Source organism: Phacochoerus africanus, chromosome 4 (genome assembly GCF_016906955.1).
Source record: "Phacochoerus africanus isolate WHEZ1 chromosome 4, ROS_Pafr_v1, whole genome shotgun sequence".
Taxonomy (NCBI): domain Eukaryota; kingdom Metazoa; phylum Chordata; class Mammalia; order Artiodactyla; family Suidae; genus Phacochoerus; species Phacochoerus africanus.
This window is the reverse complement of record NC_062547.1, coordinates 150,796,682-150,817,128: the sequence shown is the minus strand read 5'-3', so window position 1 is coordinate 150,817,128 and position 20,447 is coordinate 150,796,682. Positions and strand designations below refer to the sequence as shown.

The window sequence follows — 20,447 nt, the reverse complement described above, 5'->3', positions numbered from 1 at the left end:
CTTGCAGATGCAGAAACAGCCTGAGTGGGAGGCTAACACAGAGACAGGACAGCTTGGGCACTGTGAAACCCTGGGCAAGCCCCTTTGCCTCTCTGAACCTCGACGGCCTCATCTGTAAAATGCGTCACCACCCGCCACATAATATGAAATGAGGCAGTGCTAAGCCTGGCTTGGTAGGTACTCAGTGAACAGGAGTGGGCAAAAATGACACCAAATAAGAAATAATAATGGGAGTTCCCGTCAGGGCGCAGCGGAAACAAATCCAATTAGGAACCATGAAGTTGCAGGTTCGATCCCTGGCCTCGCTCCGTGGGTTAAGGACCCGGCGCTGCTGTGGCTGTGGTGTAGGCCGGCAGGTGCAGCTCTGATGCCACCGCTAGCCTGGGAACCTTCATATGCCGCAGGTGCGGCCCTAAGAAGTAAAATCATAATAATAAAAATACTAATAATGAAAACAAGAGTTTTCCCTGGCTGGTGGAGAGGACAGTGACAGGCCTGTGTGACACTGAAGAGAAACAGGCTTTACCCAGGCCTCTGCCCTAATTGTTCCCACTTACTCGGCCTCATAAATGATGGATAAATGTGCATTATTAGCTCAAGTGGACACAGGAAAGAGGCTTTTATCTGAATTTGGGTCGAATGCCTTAACTCTGTTTTGCAAGAATCCTGCACACGCGGCCGGCACCGGGCCTGGTTCCCCAAAGCAGCTGCCGGTCCCTGCTCACGGGCTGGGCCACGTGATGCCCAGACATCTGGGACCTCCCGGACCAGGCCTGCCCTCGCGCCCTGGCCTTCTCCGCCAGGAGTGAGCGAGCACGCGTCACTCGGCCGTCCCCGAGGCGGCCTCCCCTCCCCGGCCAGCAGGACTCGGGACGCAGCGGGCCCGGCTGCTCTGCAGAGTCGCCTGGTTTGTTCACAGCCTGTGCTGAACGGCCTGCAACGTGTGTCCACAAGTCTCTGTGCAGACCTGTGTTTCCGAAACCATTTCTCTTGACTCCCAAGCAGGGGAACTGGAACGGCTGGGTCCCGCGTAAGCGCAGGTGTCACCTGACACGAGCTCCCCCGCCGTCCCTCCGGAGCAGGGGTGCCAGGGGCCGCCCCGTCAGCGGTCCGGCCGGGGCTGCTGCTCCGCAGCCTCCCTGGGAGCAGGTGCCCGCAGACAGTCACGAATGCCACGTGGGCCGGGCACAGTGGCGGCTAAGACTCAGCCCTTCCCCTCGCGACTGACAGCTCAGTGGGGAAAAGAAACAAAGAATTCGTGACACTAGTGTTAGTGCCACAAAAGAAGCAACTCGGTTCGCGGCGGGAGGACGAGAGAAGGGGGGGAGCCAGCACCTTCCCGGGGTCTCGTGTCCTGCTCCTTTTCTTTTCTGTTCAGGGTCGCACCCGCAGCACATGGAGCTTCCAGGCTAGAGGTGGAATCGGAGCTACCGCTGCCGGCCGACACCAGAGCCACAGCAACGACGGGGCCTTAACCCACTGAGCGAGGCCAGGGATCAGACCCACAACCCCATGGACACCCGTCGGGTTATTACCACCGAGCCAGGACGGGACTCCCCCCGGCGGTCTACTGGTTAGGAATCGGCACTGCTGAGGCCTGGGTTCAATCCCTGGTCTGGGAACTGAGATCCTGCACCACAGCCCAAAAAGAAAAGGCAGGGAATGGACGTCGGCGGGGCCCTGAAAGGCATCGTGGAGGAGCAGCGTCGGGTGTGAGACGTGACGCCGGGCAGCGGAGGATGTGGCGAAGCGGTTCCCGGCAGAGGATCCGCCCAGGCAAAGATCCAGGCGAGGACCAAGCCTAGAGCTCGGGCTCGGACCACAGGCCGGCAAGGCTGCAGCTCATCAGCAGGGCGGGGGAGGGAATGACTCCCGCAGAGGCAGGGGGAGGCTGGCCCAGGTGGAGACTGAAGGGGTTCGGGTTTTACACCACGGGTGACGGGAGTGGGGCCGGCGTAGAAGCAGGCAGAAGGTGAGGCCGAGGCCCAGGCCAGGCCAGGCTGGTGCCGCATCCCGGAGGGGAGCAGACGGCCGGACTGGGAGGCCCCCGCCGAGCGCCTGTGCGGCAGCAGGAGGCAGAGCCAAAGCAGAGACACAAGGACGCCGAGCAGCTGGGCCTCTGGCCAGCGAAGCCCCCAGCTCTCTCGGCTTCTGGATCCCGCTCGCCCACGTAACTCGGAGCAGCCCACTCTGCAAGACGCACAGCCTGACACAACTTAAACTCAGAGCTGCAGAATCCCAACCAGCAGGAACCAGCGGCCCCGAGAGGTTTTCCAGCCACGTCACTGAGGACAGCGTGGGACACAGAGGCCCCGTGAAGGGCCAGAACAAGTTTTTGGAAACGTGTGCACAAGGAATTCAGGCTTAACCTCTAGGCCTTCAGAAACCCCGCCAAGAAGTCCGGAAGGTCCACCTCCTTCCCCTGCACATGTGGACACGCAGGCCCAGGAAGGACATCGGACGGATGGGCCAGGGTCGTCCAGTGAGCGTCCTCCTGGCCAAAGCCACGTCACCTCCTTTGCGAAAGGCCACCGAGTGGCCAGGACCACTACACGTACCGACCTCCTGGGGCAGCTCTGCTCAATGTGTCCCCAGGACATCAAAGGAGAAACCTCAGCTTCGTGGCCTTGTCATCAGGGCCGAGGCTACTGTAGCTAAAACCCACTAAGCACCGCGCCAGGAGTCCTTCCCCTGGCCTGCTCCGTATTGACAGAGGCCTCGAAGGCGGTGCCTCCTGACCCAGTTCTCTCTGAAAGCGTGACTTGGGGCCTTCTTGTTCTACTCCGCTGCTCCCCGCAGGCCCCATCCGTGGATGGGGGGGGAGGGGGTTGGCACAGGATAAGCCCCCGCTATTACCGGGCGCTTTTTTTGGTGGGACCATGCCTGCAGCATGTTCCCAGGCCAGGCAGGGACTGAATCCACGCCAGAGCAGACTGGTCACCTCTCACACGCCGAGGGCCTTGTCTGTATCCTCGCAGCAGGTTGCGACAACAACCTGCAGGGTGGCTATCACTGTCCCCACTTAGAGACGCAGTCACTTGCCCAGTTGGCCGGGGCTGCCGTCGCGAAGCACAACAGACTGTGTGGCTTAAACAGCAGAAATATTTTGCCTCCTGGCTCTGGAGGCTGGATGTCTGAGATCAAGACGCTGGCAGGGGAGCTCCCATCATGGCTCAGCAGAAACAAATCCCACTAGTATCCATGAGGACGCAGGTTTGATCCCTGGCCTCGCTCAATGCGTTCAGCTTCGGGTGTTGCTGTGAGCTGTGGTGTAGGTCACAGTCGCAGCTCATTTCTGGCGTGGCCACAGCTCCAATTCGACCCCTAGCCTAGGAACCTCCAGATGCTGCAGGTGCAGCCCCAAAAAGATGAGAAGAAAAAAAAAAGAAGATGCTGGCAGGGCTGGCTCCTTCCAGGCCTCTCTGGAGCTGGCGGATGGCTGGCTTCCCACGGTTTTCTCTCCACGCGTGCCTGGCTCTGTGTCCGCGTTTCCCCCGAGATGAGGGCCCACGCGAACGACCTCGTGTTACCTCGACGGCCTCTGCAAAGACCCTCTCTCCAACACGGCCTCCCGAGGTCCCGGGGCGAGGACCCCGACCCACCTCTTTCCGTTCCCCCTGGAAGGACCCAGGGCCCCAGCAAAAGGTAAGGCTGAATCCACAGTCTGCGGCTCTTCACTCCGCCGCCAAACCCCCGGATTCTGAAAGCTTCAAACCCACTTCCTCCCATTTACAGGTGGGGAGACGACGCTTCGAATGAGAAAGCCCCCCCCCCCCCCCCCCCCCGGGCAAGGGGCTAGTCTGCAGCTGAACCGCTACGGGCGGGGCCGTGTGCACAGGTCCGCTCCCCGTTGGCCGGGGGCCTCCCCACCGGCTGCCAAGCCTTCCGTGCCTCCACCTCCAGCCAGACCACAGCCCGGATCTGAACCGCAACATCCACAGCCCTGCCAGCAGAGGCGCAGTGCTTCGGCCCAACTCACTTGCTGGAACTCGATCCCCTGCTTAAGAAAGAAGACACCTTCCAGAGAAATCGGTGGCTCCGCTTTCCTGGCAACAATCAGCATGTGGCCTCACACAGCAGCTGCCCGAGCACATCCTCGGAGTCACCGGAAGGAAGCCGGGGGGGAGGGGTGGCCGCACTCTGAGGACCGGGGCTCTGGCCCTGCTCGTCCTTCGTGGGTCACCGCCGTCCCCTCCAGAAAACACAACACTGGAATTCCCGTCGTGGCGCAGTGGTTGACGAATCGGACAAGGAACCATGAGGTTGCGGGTTCGGTCCCTGCCCTTGCTCAGTGGGTTAAGGATCTGGCGTGGCTGTGAGCTGTGGTGTGGGTCGCAGACGCGGCTCGGATCCCGCGTTGCTGTGGCTCTGGGGTAGGCCGGGGGCTACAGCTCCAATTCAACCCCTGGCCTGGGAACCTCCAGATGCCGCGGGAGCGGCCCAGGAAATGGCAAAAAGACAGAAGAACAGAAAAGGAAAGACGGTGTCGAGCAGGCGGCCCCTCGACCCTCTTGCTTAGGCACCTGATCCGATTCTGTCTTCATCCAGCATCTGAGACCCACGAGGCTTCGGGGAGAATCTAGACAGCACGGACAGATGCGTTCTCAGAGGGGAAGCCAAAGATGGGGACAGAGAGAACGAGGCCTAGACCGGGGCCCGGGTCTGGGCCTGGCTCGGCGACCAACACCGCTCCTCTGAGTCGGGACCCAACTTTTGCCGCCTCACCGTCTCTGGACCGAGCGGGACAGTGAAAGGAATCCTCCCCCGCGGTGTCCCGGGACAGGTCCCACGGCGCAGCCCAGGCACCTGGCACACAGACGGTCACCCCTGATCCCAGACCTGGCGTTGACAGTTGACGCCCAGGCGACCTCAGAGCTCCGGCCTCAGGGGCACCGTCTCGAGGGGCAGGGCGCTGGGAAGGCCCAGCACGAGGTCAGTGCTTCGTGAGCTCATCCTCCGACCCATCCCCGCAGTCCCGAAGCTCCCGCTCGCTCCATGGGGCCCCTTCGCCCTCCACCAGCCCCAGGTCTGGCGGCATCATCGCTCATGGCTCCTCTTGGACGGACGTACCTGCCCTCACAGCCAGACCACGCTGGCTGCTGGCCCTCCCCGGGCCTGCCCACGCCGGCCTCACACCTTCCGCCACCAGCTCAGACACCCTAACGCCGCCCTTCCACCAGCCTGGAGCCTGCTCCCTGGCAAGAATCTGTATTTGATGGGCTGGGGTGAAAGCTCCCTTTTCCGTTACGGTCAGGAACGGCCACACTGGCCGTGAGATCTGCTAGAGTGGCAGGCACCGGCAGGGGGGTACCCCCGACCCTGGCAGACACCCCCAAACCACCCATGGCTCTATCTCCCGCTGAGCTCCAGGCCCTCGCAACACGGGTCCTGCGCAGCTGCTGCCAATTCATGAGACCCTGCCCGGCCCAGACCTATGACCCTGAGCGTCTCCTCGCTTCCTCGGAGGGTCATGAAACAGACATCCACGGATGCCATTTCACTGAAGAGATGTCTTCCTTTTGCTCCTTCCACGCCTGTCATCTGGCTTCCCTCTCACCCGTCCTCCCACCCACTCATTTGCCCCAGGCAAGGCAGCTGCCCCCCACCCAGGCGGTCCAGGCAGGCACAGTCTGGCCAGTCAAAGGGCTTCATCCAGTGACTTCGCCCAGCAACTGGTGCAGGGGTGGGTCAGGGTGCACACCGCAGCTGTGCTGGAGCGTTTGGGCAAAGGCGCTCGGGTGGCTGAATTTACTTCTGGAGAGGCCGACAGGCCTCCTGGCTTCTGCCTAGGAAGGAAGCCAGCACAGGGAATGCAGAGTCAAGAAGCAAAGACAGATGCACCCCTGATAAAATAATTTAAACACCTGGATCCAGCTGTGCCTGAAGCCACCCAACAGACCTCGTGCTCCATAATTCTCTTAAGTTTCCTTTCCAGATTACACTGCCAGCTGGAGTTTGTCACCTATCAATGAAAAAGTCGTGACTGATTTCTCTCTCCTACATCCAAAAACAGTCTAATCTTTCCACTGTCTTCCAAATGAGTACAAAACTCCTAAAGAGGCTTCCAGGAGAACAGTAGGAAGAGTAAATGAGTTCAGTCCTCAAAAAAATACTACAACATCCTCTGAAGTACAACTCACGAGCCAGAGACACAAAATTCAGCTCCAGGAAGAATCAGGAGAAAATGCAGGGGCTCTGCGCTCAGCCTAAAAGAACAAAACACACTGAGCTTAGAGAAAAAGCAGACCACTGAAAGGATCTCCCACCAAAACACTCAGGGCCAAGCATCTCAAAACATCACTGAGGCCCTTTCCTCGCAGAAGCACCCAGCCCCAGGCCCACCGCGCATCGGCTGCGTGATATCAGCTCAGCCCTCTTCGGTGCGGCTCCAAGCCCCGGCCACGCAGCTGCCCGCTCGGGGTGCGGCACAAGGAGATCCAGCAGAAGGTCACCAGGTCTGGTGAGAGGGGGTCCTCCAGCCTGGAGAGCAAAGCACGCTGGGTGCTCAGAACTGGGCCCCCGGGCCAGGCCAGACCCAGCCAGGACGACCAGTGACCTTGGGAAGCCAGCTCTGCATGGCCAGGCAAGACGCCGGCCAAAGTCGGGTCCCTACGCCTGCAGCACCCGGACCGACACCCGGACATCCGCCTTGGTGCGAGGGGGGCTCGGCCTGGAGCGTGCTGATGTTGGGGAGGATTCCTGCCGCCTGCCATCAAACCTAATCCCAGCCAGGCCCCCCCAGCCTTTGGTGCAAGAGACGCCCCTAAGCAACCAGCCAGGTTATCACCATTCCCTCCGGTAGCCAGGCCCATCCCCACGGCCCACCGTGCCCCAGAGGCTCAGAGGCGACCCTCCAGTCACCCACACATCTGCTTCCAGCAGCTGGCTTGTTTGTTCACTGTCAATTCTGCTTCTTCCCAAACCCATGTGTTACTATAATTATACACTTTAACGAAATGGTTCAGCCACAGAAAACTGGGTCCAAAAGAAGACACTGCAATGGAAACGAAGCTGCAGGCGGTGCAAGGCTTCCCTGAGGCAGAGCTGTTTCTCTCTCTCTCTCTCTCACACACACACACACACACACACGTTCTGCTGTCAGATCACGTGTGAGTGTGCTCACAGTAAAAGATGAGGAGACGCTGGCAAAGCATCTGCAGAAGCCTGCACTTAGGTTGCCTGACAAGAACCCAAATGCTTAATCCAATTGAAAGTGTCCCCAGTCTGGAAATAGGAGTCGTGGGGGTGGACCAGGCGGGAGGAGAGTTTGGGATTTCAGTGCTGGCTACACAAGCAGTCCTGCCGCAAAGACTGGCAATAATGAACACGCGTGCCATATGGCTGCATTTAAAAAAAAAAAAAAAAATATATATATATATATATATATATATATATATGTCGGGGAGTTCCCCTGTGGCACAGGGGGTTAAGGATCTGGCATTGTTGAGCACCCACGGGCTCAATCCCTGAGAGCACAGCCAAACAAACAAACAAAAGCAACGATCGGTGTTGCGTTTTACGATTCTCTGCTGCCACTGCCGTCTTCCAAGGAATTCCCCTCCCCCACCCGCTTCATCGGATGAAAGGACTTTGGGCAGGAAACGAGCCTGACGATGGATTCCCAGGGCACGAAGAGGGCTTTAGGCGCTGGAAGGGCCTGTAGAGATGCTTCTAGAGAAGACTCTTGTGTTTGCAGATGAGGAAATTGAGGCCGAAGGTCTCCTGGGAGAGGGGTTACCCTCAGCACCTCCGTTTCTCTTCCCTGTTGCCCCCAAGCAACCCCGTTTGCAACAGAGATCCCCAAAGGCTCGAGCTGTGTCCGGGTGAGGTCGCCTGGGGTGGGGGCGGTGGAGCTCCTGGCTGTCCTGGCAGGTGGCTGTGCAGGGCGCTGTCAGCAAACTCCCCTCCCCACTGCAGCGACATAGACCTGGCACCTGTCGGGCTGTCGTGCAGCGGACACAGGCTGCCCAGGCCCCAGAAGACGGTACTGTGTCCTCTTTGATTTTACAACAATAAAAGGGTGGAACATAATTCGACAAGAGCAAGCGATCAAGCGAGTGAAGGTAGCTCAGGGGCGTGTCACATGCACACCGCGACCGTGCCGGCAAGTGCAGTCAATTTTATGCACTTGAACTCAAGGGCCTCTTGAATTCAAAGGAGAGCGGCCGGAAGAGCGCTCCGTAAACTGCGGAGCCGAGCAGGTACCCAGGTGTCAAGACGGCGGGAGGCAGGGCCACCCGGCTCCGGATGTGCTCGGGGCAGGGGTCCCTCAGCCTCTCTCCATCTCCGGAGAGCAGCCGCCCTCACGGAACTGCTGTCTGGCTTGAGTTTCCACCCTGGTGCTCCTGTGCCAGCAGCTCCTCCGCCTGGAACACCCCGCCTGGCCCCTGCACCTGGCTGGTCCTGTCTCATCCGCCGCATCCCAGACAAAAGCGTCCCTCTCAGACGGGCCTTCCCGCCCGCTGTGTCCTAAAGCGGTACCCAGGCCCCATCGCCTACTCTGAGTCCCTCAGTTAGTAGTTTCGCTGCGATACCCGCCCCTGCGTTTCCAGCATTTTTTTAAAATTGTGCTAAAGTGCCCCCAATATAAAATTTCCGTTCTAATTTCCCTTTTTACTGTATTTCAGTGGCGTGAAGCCACCATCGTCACACGGCTGTGCACCCATCCCCAACCTCCTTCTAGAACTCTTCCCATGTGTTTCATCTCCTTGTGTGCCGTCACCTCCCCTGGCTGGGGTTCCACGCGGGCAGAAGCGGCGTCGGGCCACCTGTCTTGTTCCCTGCTGTTCCCCCAGCAACCGGCACAAAGTAGCTGCTCGATAAACACGATGGGCTGCGCAGGCAGCACCGTGTCCACCGTCAAGGGCAGCACCCGAGGGCACGAGCGGCAACATGGCCCCTTTGTTCCGTGCGGTCCTAAGGCGCGGCCAGGTCGCCTGGCAGCCTCAGTCACCACGTCGGGATTTCAAGTTCGGGCCCACTCTGCGGAGGAAAGAGCATCGAGAGCGCCTTTCCTCCCTGGTTCTGCGCCCCTGCGAGAGGTCAAGCATGCAGACAGCCCAGCACCCAAAGCACCTGGCACTGACACTCACTATTTCAACACATCACCTCTACCCAGAGCAACATTTTATCAGCTGCTGAAGGGCAGGTACAAAAATAGACTGCGGGGATCAAATGCCACCCTCTGCAGTGGCTGAAGGGCCCTGGTGTATGACAACTCGAGGCCTGGGGCCCGGGACGGGTCCTCTTCCAGTGGGGCGCAGACACGGGGAAGCCGTGGCCGGGGGGCATGGCCTTGGGCACCAAAACACTCAGCAATCAAGGCAGGTCATTTCGAACGCAATATTGCCGAAACCATCAAAATTCATGGCCCCAAATCGATGATGCGCAAAACACCAAAATTCTAAATGAAGGCAGGGTCAGTGGAGGGACTCTTCCTTTTGCTTTGGGTGCCTCTCAGGCTCTGCGGGGCCTGCCCCCTGCCTTACAGATCTGGAACTGTGTTCAAGGGGATGTTTGGGCACTGGTTATTGCCATTACTTGTATATATGTTTTCTTGTCTTTTTAGGGCCGCACCCGCGGCATATGGAGGCTCCCGGGCGAGGGGTCTCATCGGAGCTGCAGCTGCCGGCCCACCCCACAGCCACAGCAACGCCAGATCCAGTCCACACCTGCGACCTACACCTCAGCTCATGGCAACGCCGGATCCTGAACCCACGGAGCGAGGCCAGGGATTGAACCCGCAACCTCATGATTCTTAGATTCATTTCCGCTGAGCCTCGACGAGAACTCTGGTTACTACCATGACTTTTAAATGTTGTATTAAAATATGGTTTATCTTGATTACTGAGTTTTTGGCATCTCCTTAAATTTCGTGCCTGGGCCGAGGGCCTTTGCCTCACTCTACTCGCCGCCCGGCTGAATGAGGATGAAAGGGTTGCCGAATGAGCAGGTGACCAAAGCAGGGTCAGACCCGATCCTCCACCCCGTCCCTCTGGAGCCTGAGTGTCCACGCCTCTACAGTGGAAGCCATCACCCTCTGGCTGCTGTGGAGTATCCACAGACTGACGTGTCTGGAGAAGTCTCCAGTGCTTTCTCCGGGTGAGGGTCTGCTAGGACTTCTTTTCCGGAGACGACAGGTTCAACCCAGTGGTGAGCAGCAGTCAGGGTGCGGTTTGGTTTTGCTGTTTTTTCCTTTCTTTTGAGGTCTGCACCTGTGCATGTGGAGGTTCCCAGGCTAGGGGTCAAAACAGAGCTGCAGCTGCCGGCCTGCACCACAGCCACGGCCACGCCGGCTCCGAGCCGCATCTGCAACCACACCACAGCTCTCACCGCAACACCGGATCCTTACGCCACTGAGCGAGGCCAGGGATAGAACCCGTGTCCTCATGGATACAGTCTGGGTCTTAACCTGCTGAGCCACAACGGGAACTCCAGCGTTCAGTTTTGAGGTGAGCTCCAACACACTGGCCTGATCTATAATGAAAGGAGTGACGTGTGCTAATAAATGAGTAGATTCGGCTGCGGCTGCAAGCCGGTTCATGGTCGGCCTGTTCTGAGGCCGGGTCCTGGGCAAGAAGGAAGGCAGCCCTGGGGGCGGTGGGGGGACGCTGAACCCACCCCTGCTGTGGGACCCTGACCTGGCACGCTTTTCCTTTCAGCTACACTGCGTGCGGTTTCCTCAAAATCCAAAGGCCCAGGGCTGGGGCGGCAGGGCTGGCACAGGTCAGCCGGTGCTGTGTGAGATGCGGGGGGGAAACCGGGAATGTGATCAAGACCAGCAACGGGGGCACTTCGACACGGCCGGTTTTACGGTACGTGCATTTCACCCACAGTAACGTGACACTGAATTTTAAAGAGTCCCAGGGACCTAAAGTAAAGCGCCCGCACCCCCGGAGGTTCTCTGGGGTCCCCAGCGGCCACGTCCTGTGGTTCGGTTTCTGTGACTCCTGCCGAGGCTGGCAGGGGACCCGAGGGAGCGGGGCCAGGGCTCGGCTGAGAAGCCCTTTTGCCTGTTAACACTGTTATAAATAACCCAGAAAGAGGCCGAGCGGGGCTCCTGGCAGGCGAGCGAAGGTCAGGGAGCCCCTTGGTGGCATCTGAGGAAATGTCACAGGGGCCGGGCCAGCAAGGCGCAGACTCACGTCTGCAGCCCAGGCCGCCCGGGCTGCGGGCAGCCGGGCCCACGTGCCGCGGAGCCGGAGCATCTCACCCACGCTCGGGAAGGGCAGCCCCAGGGGGGCAGGCTCCCGGGGGTCCTGAGCAGAGGGGCCCCCGGGGGCGCTGGGGGCGCAGAGGGTAGCTGAGGCCGGCTCCCCCCAGAAGTCAGGCCGGGGCTCAGCCACCACCACCACACGAGCCTCAGCTTGTCAGCCAAGGCTCACCGCCCGCCAAGGGACAGGTGACTCAGCTGAGCTCAGCCCACGACTGCCCCGCCGGGGCCGCCGCACAGCGTGGGAGCTGGGAGGGCCTCCCGGGCCATCTGGGCCTGAGCTTCCCACGCTGGGCTCCCTGGGGAACCCCTGCGGGCGCGCCACCCCCAAGCTGCCAGCGCCCCGGGCTGGGAAGCGGGAGGGATTACGAGGCAGTCCATGAATTACGTTTTCCCTTTTTATTAACCCAAACCCACGCAGTGGCACCACCGCCCTCCTCCTTAAAACCGGAGCGACTTCAACACGGAGTGCTTGGCGAAGACCAAGCACACAAAGAGCCAAATTCTGTTTCCTTCCTATGTATCAGAAATACAGGGCCATGGTATTTCGCACAGGAATCCTATATGTTCCCCAACCCCCACACACATAGCTATTCCTCATACGCGCTCTTTCACCGGCAATTTAAAGGCTATGTTGGAGTTCCCGTCGTGGCGCAGTGGTTAACGACTCCGACTAGGAACCATGAGGCTGCGAGTTCAAACCCTGGCCTCGCTCAGTGGGTTAAGGACCCGGTGTTGCTGTGAGCTGTGGTGTAGGTCACAGGTGCAGCTCGGATCCCATGGTGCTGTGGCTCTGGCGTAGGCCGGTGGCTACAGCTCCGATTAGACCCCTAGCCTGGGAACCTCCATATGCCACCCGTGCGGCCCTAAGAAGACAAAAAGATTAAAAAAAGATAAAAGAAAAGAAAATAAAGGCCATAGAGGGTTCATTTGACCCATTAAGAATCCACTTCCTGCGGAGGTGTTACCCGCCACTCAGAGCCCGGCAGAGGGGTGCCCCCCTTTTACAGATGAAGATGCTGAGACTTGGGCAGTCACGTGACCTCTCTAAGCAGGATGTGGAGAGTCTCTCGGGCCCAGGATGCCTCGGCAACAAGCTGCGGTGTAGACCGCCTCCAAGAGAGCCAGAGCTGGGGGGGCCAGCCCACCACCGCCAGGGAGCTGGGGCCACAGCTGAGACGAGGGGTGCCGCTCACTCTCGGAGAAGCCCTCCCTGACTTGTCAGCGCCCTTAACAACACCCCAAGTCCCCACGAACCCTCCTCTCTTGGCTCGGCCTCCCCAGGCTGCAGACGCCGGCCGGGGCATCGCCTCTGCAACGAGCCCCCCACGGCTCGGGCTCTGGGCCGGCGATGGCCCCCGCCAGGCGCTGGGCCCCTTCCCCAGTGTGCGTCTCAGTGAGCGAGGCCCTCAGGGCGCTGGGGGTCACGTCCTCACCCTGGGTGCCATCCGCAGCATGAGCCCAGGGACTGCACGTCTGCCCTGCAGAAGACAAGCCGCCCGCGGCCGTGGTCCAGGCTTGCCCGCTGTGGAATCCAGGGCCTGGCACAGGGTCTGGCACCGAGGAGACGCTCACTACATCGGCGGGGGGTCGGGGGGGGTGCAGAGCTCCGGTTTCCCAGGTCAGTTTAGGTGTCTCTGGCTCGCGCTGCTCTAGGCCTGCGAGGCTGCCCTCCCCCGGGGCTGTCCTGCCGCATCCACGGATCCCCTTAAGGAAATCGGTCGCAGTGGCCAGATGATGAGAAAGCCAGGCCCATAGGCCCCCAGATAAAGCTGGTGGGAAGCGGACGTGCGCCGGCCCCAGCAGGCCCTCCCTGGTCACATGGTCACCAGGGGCCCCCTGGCTCCCTCCTGCTGCGGGTGAACCTGCCTCCTGCAGAAGCGTGTTCATCGGGTGTCTAAGGCGAGCCCGTGTCACACAAATCGGCCCCTTCTTCTCACAAGGATGTGTCCACGGGCCCCCCGCCCCCGGCCAGGCCCTGACAGTGGACGGAGAGGCACCTGAGCGAGGAAAGCAGGGCCACCTGGCAAGGCCCGGCGTCCACCCAGGCCGGAAGCGGGAGCGCCAGGGCAGCCAAGAGCCACCGTGCGTGGGAGTCAGCGTCACTCCTGTGACCTGCCAGCCGTCTCCCCCTGTCAGCACGGGGGTCCTGGGGCTCACAGACAGCCTCCGTGCGGCCCTCCGGTTTTTTCCTCACGCAGGGCAAGGCTCAGCCATGTCTCGGACGGGGCAGCCGAGGGGCCGAGAGGGGACGTGACCTGCCCGCAGTCACAGAGCAAGCGGAAGGGAGGAGCAGGGCCCCAAGCCCAAAACCGCGGCCTGAGTGGAGGCCAGAGGGCACCGACGAGGAGCCAGTGCGCGAGCCCTCCGTGCTGCGGGCACGGGGCCGGCCCCCAGTGCCTCCCCTTGGCAGAGCCTCAGTGTCCTATACCCCCAGGCTGCCAGCCCTGGAGGCCACGGTCTGTCACGAGGGCTTTGGGACGCGCGGGGTCAGCCCGTGACGCCCCGGACGTGGGGAGAAAGCCTCAGGCGTCGCATCAGCAACTTCGGCGACGCGGAAAGACGGCAGGTGGGGGGGGCGGGCAGCGTGTCTGCAGTGACGTCGGGGACGGCTGCCGGCTCCTGCTTCTCAAGGAGCCGCCCGTGGACCAGCAGCGTCAGCCTGGCCTGAGCTCGTTCAGTCCTGCGGGTCTCACGCTGAACCCCGAGACCTCCCGAACCGGAACCTGCATGTTAAGAAGGTCCCTGGGTGACCCAGACAGGCGGTTACGTTTGGGAAGCAAAAAATTTTAAAGCACAAGACGAACGCAGCAGGTGACCTTGGCTTCAGCACCTCAGTCCTCCGAGCTCCAGAGTCCGCCTCCGCAGACGGCAAGGCGTACGGGGCACAGGACGGCCGCCAGCCGGACACGGGACGGCGCGGGTTGCCCAGGGCCTGGCCGCTAACAGCCGCCAAACTGCCAGTTTCTCTCAAAAGGCCAGAGGAAGAGGCCTCTGCTTCCACCCCAGACCCTGCCCGCACATCTGGGAAGCATGGAAAAGGGCCCTGCGGGACAGCCACGGACAGGGACGAGGGGGGAGCGGAGGAAATGAAGAAGCAAAACAAAAACAGGCCGCAAGGCCTGTCCGAATCCCCAAGAGGCAGGCGACACCCAGAGACACAGCGGTGTCAGCTCAGGTCCAAGGCCAGGGGCGGGGAGGGAGAGAGAAGCAGGAGCCACCGGGCCGTGTCCCCTTGGAGCACACGAGACAGTGCCTTTCCAGCCCAGCTCTGATCCAACTCTAGTGACCACGGCAGACACAACGCCAAGAATCACTGGAGCCACGGGCACAGAGGGCCCGGAAGAGACGGGTCAAACTGGACTGGAAGACACCAACCCAGGGGACCGGCAACCCAGGAGCTGGACAATGGGGGCGCTGAGCTGTGTGATCTTGGCTGAATGATTTAACCTCTCTGGGCCTCAGTCACATGGCGGATAAGAATAGCCTTCCGGGCCTTAGGAGGGTTTAATGAGAAGGGCTTGCATTGTGTCTGGAACAGAGGAAGTGCTCGAAAGATAATGGCCATTCTTGAGACGATGACACAGACCTGAAGCAACTGCAGAACGGTCCAGCTCTGGGCTTGCAGAGCTCACACCCAACCACTGTGTTAACCCTTCAAGCTCAGGCTGACCCCGTCCACACCGCCATCAGCTCACGCCCCGCTGGCGGCCACAGCTTCCTGCTTCCACTCCAGCCCTCTCCAGGCTGCTGGACACGGAGAAGCCACAGCCAAGTCTTTAAGATGCAGGCAGGACCCTACGGGATCCTGTTTATTTTTTTGTTGGTTTTTTTTTTTTTTTGTTTTTTTTTTTTTTTTTTTGCTTTTTAGGGGTGCATCCAAGGCATATGGAGGTTCCCAGGCTATGGGTTGAAACGAGAGCTACAGCTGCCCGCCACAGCAACAAGGGATCCGAGCTGTGTCTGCAACCAACACCACAGCTACAGCTCATGGCAATGCTGGATCCTTAACCCACTGAGTGAGGCCAGGGATTGAACCTGCATCCTCCTGGATACCAGTCAGGTTTCTTAACCCGCTGAGCCACAACGGGAACTCCTACCAGACCGGATTTTAAATCCTCCTTGGGGCGATCCTGCCATAGCTCAGTGGAAATGAATCTGACTGGCATCCATGAGGATGCAGCTTCGATCCCCAGCCTCACTCAGTGGGTTAAGGATCTGGCATTGCCGTGAGCTGTGGTGTAGGTCGCAGACGCGCCTCGGATCCCTTGTTGCTGTGGCTGTGGCAAAGGCCAGTGGCTACAGCTCCGATTAGACCCCTAGCCTGGGAACCTCCATATGCCAAGGGTACGGCCCTAAAAAGACCCCCCCCCCAAAAAAAAAAAATTAACCCTGCTTGCCCCCGATTCCTCCCAGGTAAAGACTAAAACCCTGCAAGAGGCCTGTCAGATTCCACGTCCTCGGGCCCCTGCCTGCCTGCCAGCACTGTTTCCTAGGACCAACCCACCCCGACAGACTCTCAGCCCCACTGGCCCCCTCTCCACCTCTGGCACCTGCCAGGATCTCTCCCTTCGCAGGGGCTGTTCCTTCTGCCTGGAACCTCATCCCACACAGAGGCCGGGTCTCCTCACCCGCAGGCCCAGCCTTCACTCTTTAACTTGAAGCAGCTTTCCGTGAGCCCTGCAGCCCACACACGGAGCCCAGTGGCACCCTCTCGCAGCCTCCTGGAGGCCCTGGGCCATCAGAGCGAGCGTAACACAGTTGGTAATTACATGGTATTTGGGTTTATTTTTGTGTGTGTCTTTTTTTTTGTTCTTCTAGGGCTGCACCTGCAGCCTATGAAGGTTCCCAGGCTAGGGGTCAAATCAGAGCTGTAGCCGACAGCCTACACCACAGCCACAGCAACGCTGGATCCGAGCCGCATCTGTGACCCACACCATAGCTCACGGCAACGCCCGATCCTTACCCCACTGAGCGAGGCCAGGGATCGAACCTGCAACCTCATGGTTCCTAGTCGGGTTCGTTTCCGCTGCACGGCGAAGGGAACACCACACACGTGTATTTGTAGGGGCATTTTATCAGTGCTCGCCACGGACTCCCCGGCACCCGGCACACAGTGGGTGGTTAACAAACGTGGAGCGTAAGTGAATACCCCAATCTCTGCCAGCATCTCACCCGTCCCAGGAAGTCCCGCCTTCCCTCTCACCTCATCCCCTCGGCTTAACTCGTCACACACACGACAAACGCCAGGACTGCCTGGCCCTCAACCTCCATCCCTGACCTGCAGGCCTCGCGCCAGAGAGCCAGCATTTCTAGACCTGATCTTCTTGAAAGCGGCTCTGGGCCGCGGCAGTCAACGCTGATGAAGCTGTCTGGGGCAGCTGAGCGGAGATGAGGGCACGCCAAGATTTAAAAGCATCCGGGACCCATTTATTTATGGTTGTTCCGGCACATCCACGTTATTTTAAGCTCTAGATCGATCCGACGGCCCGCCCCTCTCCAACGTCCCTCCACAAACACCCAACATATGCACCTGATAGGCCCTACCTGTCAGGGATCGGCTGCCCCCGCGCCATGGGACACGCGACCGTGATGAGAACGAAAACAGGCAGCTTAGTCAAGTCCCCACACAGTGTCACAGGTGTGTCCACAAGCTCCACTGAGAAGATGCGGCAACTGACACTCAGAGAGGTGAAGACACCGGCCCAGGGTCACACAGCTAGAAAGTGCTAGAACTGGAGTTCCCGTCATGGCACAGCGGAAACGAACCCAACTAGGAACCATGAGGTTGCAGGTTCAATCCCTGGCCTCGCTCAGTGGGTTAAGGATCTGGTGGTGCCATGAGCCGTGGTGGAGGTCGCAGCACGGCTCGGATCTGGCGTGCCTGTGGCTGTGGTGCAGGCCGGCAGCTGCAGCCCCCAAGAGACCCCCAGCCTGGGAACCTCCATATGCCACGCGGGTGTGGCCCTAAAAAGACCAAAGACAAAAATCAGAAAAAGGGCTGGAACGGGGATTCAATCCCACCTCTTCCACATCCAAAGGTCAGACTGGGCTCCCAACCACCCAGCCACGTTCCCGCCCCGCCGCTCCGGCGAGAGGACCAGCCGATCTCAGGCCACGAGCCCGGCCACCCGCCCCGCACTCTCCGCTACAGAAAGGCCGCCAGGCTGGGCTGTGGTGAGAAGAGGGGCCGCGAACGTCATACGAGCCTGTTTGTTTTTAATGACGGATGGACAGAAAGACAGACGGCGAGTTCGCACGTCCCAGGTCACTGCTAGAAGGACAGGGGCGAGGGCTCGGGGGAGGTGGGTGAACAGGAAGAGGCAGCCGACGGGAACCCGGCACGTCGGGGGAACCTTTCCTTTCTGTCTCCCTTCCTCTCCGCAGGATTTTCAGGTGTCACACGCGCTTTGGCCCATCCTCCGAGGCCCGTCGCAGCCGCGTCCCCGCGGAGCTGCCCTGAATGCGCCTCGCCGCAGCCACTCCACGTCCGTCCACAGCCTGCTGCTCTCAGGGCACGCAGGTCCCTGGGCCCACGTCCCCGTGTCCCCGCGTCCCCGCACACATGGGAGCCCCCAGCCGGGCAGGAGCGGACCCTCCGCGGAGCCAGGGGCACCCAGGGCCTGGGGAACCAACAACTCTTGCTCTCCATCTTGAGCCAAGGAAGGTGGGAACCCTGAAAGGGAGCTTGGCGGGCAGGGAGGGAAGCAGAGGGTCCGAGGGCAAATTCGGCTTCTGGAGACCCGCCCAGCGCGTCCCTGGGACGAGACTCAAGCACTGCTCACGCCGGCAGACCGTCCCTTTGGCCCCCGCGGTCACCAGTGATTAAAGCCGCCCATCTGGTGCCAGGCTCGAAGGAAGGGACAGAGACAGGGGCGAGAGGCAGGAGCTCTGTCCTCCGTCCCCCATCCCGACGGGTCACCTAGGAAGCTGGGCCGTGCCTGAGGCTGGACCACTCGCTCCGACGTGGCCCTGGCCTTGGCAGGAGCCTGGTGATGGCCCCGCCTCACCTCCCAGGCAGCAAGGGGGTTCCCGGCTGCCTCAGCACCCACGCCGGCCTGAGGCCTTGGGCGAGCTCTCGGTACCTGTGACACACGACCATGACACTTTGCTGAGTCTCTCTCCTGGGCCCTGTCCTTTCAGGCATCTCATCACACATCAGTACCAACCAGACAAAGACAGGGAGACGCTGTCCTGTCTACTGGGAAGATGAGGCAAGAGAGGCCCAGAGAGGGTAAGTGATATGCTTGAGATCACACAGCCAAATGACAATACTGGCCCTGGACCAAGGACGCAGCCGGGGAAGGGCCAGAACCAGAACTCCCCGGGCTGGAGCTGTGGGACTACAGCCACTCGGCACCTGGAGGCCTGGGTTCTCCCACGTTCCAAGGAGCTGTTGACCTGCTGCCTCTGATCACAGACCCACTGAGGGCGCAGCGGTGGCTGAGAAACACACTCGAGGCCCAGGTCAGGCCTGGCGGCTCACCTTGCAGCTCCCATTTCCCTCCCAGGATCTAGCCTGACAGAAAGCTACGTAATTCCACTGGCAAGGAAAACCTTCTTCTAACAGACAAAAAGCAAAAGCATGCTGGAACTAGAATATAAAAGCTGTATTTTTTTTCTTTTTTAAAATAAGGACGTTTCCTGTGCTATGGCTTCTGATGGAATTGGTCGCAGGTTTAGCTGACAAGGTAGGCGTCAGCGCCCGACGAGACTGACTTCGGAGAAAGATCTGCAATCATCTGGGCTCGGCCACTCAATCAGCTGTGTGACTCTGGCCAAGGTACTCAACCTCTCTGAGCCTTAGCGTCTAAAATGGGAATGATATGACGATGCTTGTAAAGCAGAGTCCTTAACCTTTTTTGAGTCCTGGGTCTCAGTGGCAAACTAGAGAAGCCTAGAAACTTCTTCTCCAAATGTTTATGAATGCATAAAACATAGGGTTATAATGGAAACCAACAATATCAAAATACACTTATAAAATATTAAAAAGAGTATCCTATGTTACAGTGATGTAACGTGCTTCCTTGTTACTACACTAAATAAGATCGAGCAGCAAGTAGACTAATTACTAGTGATTTCAAAGGAGTGATGAGTAGGATTTTATGCTCTGATCTGAAATAACCAGCGCGACAGGAAAATATCTGCTTTCCCTTGGCGACAAAGTCACAGGTACCACTACTTTCACGGTTTGTCACCTACACTCAGAACAGACGAAATGCCAAATGTCACTTGGAGGTTGGCAAAGATAAAGATGGAATTTTTCCCCCAAGATCACACAGCTCTGAATTCGAGCGCCCAGGCTTCAGCTTCTCAGGTGTGCAGCATCCTACGCGGTGGTGCCTGGCAGGCTCTGTCCAGGTTCTGGTTCAACTGCCCTCAAACAACAGGGCCGGGGTCCGCCTGCGTGCCGCCAGGAGTCCCCTGGGGAGAGGAGGCAGGCGCAGGGGAACGTGGGTCCTGCCGAGCTGTCACGTAAGTGCGGGCAGCTCGGAAAGCTAATCCAGAAGCTTAGCGCCCAAAGAGGGTTAAGCCCCGGCTAGATGGGCCCTCGGCTCCCTAGGCTCCTTCCACGCAACAGCTGGGTCCTGACGACCCGCAAAGGACCCTTCTCACCGGCTGCCTCCTCGGCGCCCCACTTGGCTGGCCTAGCAGCATCTCAACCTTGTGTCCAAACACAGGGTTGTATTCTGTCTGCACCCAAGCCTTTCTCTTCAGTTTTCCCAGTGCCAATAAATGGCAAACACTTAGCCAGCTACTCAGAAGCCAACCTAGGGGTTCCTCTTTCCCTCCCCCCACCCCCATTCGATCCATCCAGTCCACTCCCCCCAAAATACAGCATTCGCCTCTCCATCTCTGCTGTCACCACGTGAACCCAGCTATCGCCACCTCCCACCTAGACCTGCGCTGCCCTCCTCCCATCCCTGCCCGTCCTACGCCCGGCTGTCCTCCCCGCGGCGGCCAAGGTAATGTTTTCAAAAGGTAAAGAGATACCAACCCCCTCCGAAGAGTCTTCTAATGCACCTGGAGTGAAAGCCAAACATCCGCGGCTTAGAAGACCCTGCCGACCTTGCAGGCATCCTTTCTGGCCGTTCCTGCCCCACCCACCAGTCCCAGCAACATCAGAGCACAAAATCCAGTCACTGCTCCAGGGCCTTTGCACAAGCCGGGCTGGCTCCTTCCTGACACCTCCAGCAAAGGTCAGCTCTTCGGAGAGATGGTCCCTGACCACTGA

General features: G+C 59.7%; 1 protein-coding gene across 1 annotated transcript in view; it reads right to left on the bottom strand.

Annotated features, from left to right (window-relative positions):
* Positions 1-20,447, bottom strand: part of PPARGC1B (PPARG coactivator 1 beta) — a 102,212-nt gene that overhangs the window by 31,989 nt on the left and 49,776 nt on the right. The window lies entirely within an intron of this gene.